Consider the following 3,832-nt stretch of genomic DNA (forward strand, 5'->3'; position numbering starts at 1 on the left):
GATACTATCACACATTTCGATGATTCCTTACCTTTATATCACATAACTTCGGTGAACATTTTTCTCAACTTACTTTTATCCTTCTTTTCTCTTTATACTCAACAATACCATTACTAGCTCAACTCCTTATTACTTCTATCTAACTCTTTAGTGCTCCGATTATCTTTTCATTACTCCAAAACTCAAATCCCATTATTTCATATCGATATCATCTCACTCTTTCTTACCATAAATATTCTCTTATTATGCCATTAATCAATCACCCTTGCCACTAATTTATCCATAAAATCAACGTTCACTGTTCAAACAATTGCATCTCCTTTGTACCTCTCTAGAAATCCAAATTTATTTCATACCGTTAAATGCCCAAAGAAATCACACGTAGTTCCACCTCTGAATAAACCAAATCTTTCAAACTCACTCACTGTCTACAAACCCACCTTTCATGAACATGTCTCCATAAAGTTCACTATATACCGCTCTTCTCAACCCCTTTAAAACGAACTTTCAGTACATATATTCTTGACCCACACGACTCCTAACCATCTCCCTCCATAATTCTTTACACATTTCAAGCTGCCACTATCCACATCTTTACTTCCAATCTTTTTATTCTCACGTTCCTTAGACTCACATCATCCTTTGCTCACAATCACTTACTTTTACATTACTCAACACACAATCATATCACTCATCCCGTCTCACAAAACATGCTCTATGCCTCAATTAAGCCATACCAATCTCCCTTTTCTTTTTCCACTATCTATCACAACACATAGAACTCATGTCCTCCCACCGAACTCCTACTCACCACAGGTGCCACTCACTACACCATAAAATTGGGTAACTTACGCATCAGGATCAATATACATATAAAACGGTGCATAAAGAAACAAAATATTACCTTTGAATTAAACATAATATGCAACGAAGTCAAAAGATAAGCATATGACCCAAAACAGGGGTCACTAGATCGAGTACATGCCACTCGATCGAGTAAGGGACTTACTCGATCGAGTAGGTCAAGATCAGAAGCACGTAAAAAAAAAAAAAAAAAAAAAAAAAATCACCAGGGCTACTCGATCGAGTAACTAACATACTCGATCGAGTTCCCCCTTACTCGATCGAGTACCAAGGATACTCGATCGAGTACCCCAATTCTCAGCACTGTCCAGGTTTCGTAAAACAGTCATAACTCACTCATTTCTTGGTCATTTTGGGCGTGTGACCTATCGTTAGAATCGTAAAAGAACAAGCTATCACCTCCAATTGGAATCGCATTAAAATCATTTACGCATCTCAAGTTATAACAGTTTAAAGACAACCTCTTTATCATCGAAAAACACAACTATTGATTTTTACTTCCCAAACGACTTAAACAACAACAAGGTAGACAAAACGACTCAGTACTCATAAAACCAGTATTGCTAATCTCATGTTACCATCTTCAAAAATCAAGCAACAACATCCATCATGCACATATATTATTTAACTCATTAGTCATGTACTAACCTCATGCTTTAAATTTTATAACTTTTCGTAACACAAAACATTCGCATACATTACAAATCCTATTCCCATGTTACTAATACAACAACATTACAATTACATTCGTCACCTAAACATATTCATAATCACAAAATTCATATTCTTATGCAATTGCTACTCCATCTTTTCCAATCAATTCATCTATTTCCAACACATTACTCATCATTCTCATACACTTTTCTAACAATTCCAACCAACATTGTAAATCAACTATCATGCAACATGCTTTCAATCAACAACATACGAAATCACATTATCACCATCAATTCATGCAACATACTACTACATAGATACACACTGCACACAATATGCACATAACGATCCCGACACATATCCCATGGTGACCGGTTCAAAATTGTAGGGCGAGTTCGCGACTTTAGGACGTCTCCCAAGCCTTTGCATTAGCTCCTACAACCTTTACCCCGGGTTCATTTTAATTGACTCCCTATGTTCATTAAGTTCATTGGTTACAGGTTTCAGGATCGTCGCTCTGATACCATTTCTAACACCCCCATACTCCGAGCGCCTTACCAGGACCACTCAGGTATGAAGACATCACCATCTCGGTCGCCCGAGGTATGATAATCAAATAGACAAAACGGAAACAACATTTATTATAATAGTTTAATGAATGAATACAATCCTTGAAACCAAGCTGAAAGTACGATACATTATTCCAAACTATCTGTTCTCAACTGAAATGTAATAAATGCTAAACTACAGCGGAAGACTCTATCGTCATGTCGTGGCCATCCCAAATATCCCGACTCATCTCTATACTGTTCAATATCTGCTCACCATCCCCGAATGGATCACCGCAGTTTTACAAAACAACACCGGGTCGATACTAATCACACAATCAATATAGATAACAACAATAAGACAAAAAGACAAACAACCGCCACACACACACACATCCAACCAACCGTCTCAATCACCGATCGTCCACTGGACCCGCCACGCCATGGGGGACCGCAGCCGTTCCCACCTAAGCCCCGCTCATCATACCGAGCGATAACCCCGTCCATTAATGTGCACATCCCCTTCCGTGGCGGGTTCCACGAAGGGCGAAACTAGGGCGTGAGATCACTCCCGCAAGTGACCCCACTCAGCCGAGAACGCATCTCGAGAGCCATCAACAAACACAACCACAATCACAATCACAATTACAATCATCATATCAAACAACTAACTACAGCACATCACCAATATCCCATTATGGGACTAATACTGAGTAGGAAATCCTACCTGGAAAGCACAACACGCAGACGGTATCTACAGCTGTATCAAAACGGCTCCTCTACGAATTCTCCTCCTATCATACAACACATAGATGCTACCATTCAAATACTACTCATAAAACCCCCAATTCCTAAATTAGGGTTTCGCCAATATTAACAAAACATTATATAAATTATATTAAAAGCTTACCCTCGACGCAAGGAATCCAACGACACGAACTACGATACGAACCGACCGTCTGAACTCCGGGAATTGTCAAGAACGCGATTAGGAAGAAGACTAGTTGCTTTCTCTCTTAAACAGGTTTTAGGTTTTGTAAAAAGTGATTTAGAACAATGCCGAATATGTTTATATACCGTAATCGCGTAATTAACAAAACCCGAGAAAACTCCCCCGATAAACCGGACACTCGATCGAGTACCCAAGGTACTCGATCGAGTACCCCCCTACTCGATCGAGTGCCCCAGCTACTCGATCGAGTGCCCAACAGGTCAGAAACTATTTATCTTCGCAACTTGCCCTTACTCGACAGAGTAAGGGCTACTCGATAGAGTACCCCCAAGACATATAAATACGGAGTATTACAGGCAGCCGGCTCACCGGCTGGGAACACAAGCCCAACACTTAGAATTTTTGAAGAAGATTTTTGGCCAAGAAATTGGAGAACTCGTTGCCGGCACAGCAGACCGGCAGCCAGCATGGAGCAACAGAAGTGTAGAAATGAAGAAGAAAAACCGAAGTAAAGGTATCCTTTGCCGGCAGGCCGGCAGCCGGCCCACCGGCAGAGAATATCAACAGGTCTAATTCACGTTGAAATCCCAAGATGACACTGCCGGTTGGTGCAGCCGGCAGCCGGATGGCCGGCACAGGGTTACGCAGCACGCAAATGGGCTTTTTCTTATTTCCTTCCTTAATCCAATGAAACACTATATATACCCCTTCCCTAATCAATTGTAAACATAACCCTAGATCTGAAAACTTTCCCTAATTATTGTAATCTTTCCTTAATCAAGCTTTAATCTTTCTATAATTATTATTAATT

This window comes from Silene latifolia, chromosome 10, assembly GCF_048544455.1.
Source record: "Silene latifolia isolate original U9 population chromosome 10, ASM4854445v1, whole genome shotgun sequence".
NCBI lineage: Eukaryota > Viridiplantae > Streptophyta > Magnoliopsida > Caryophyllales > Caryophyllaceae > Silene > Silene latifolia.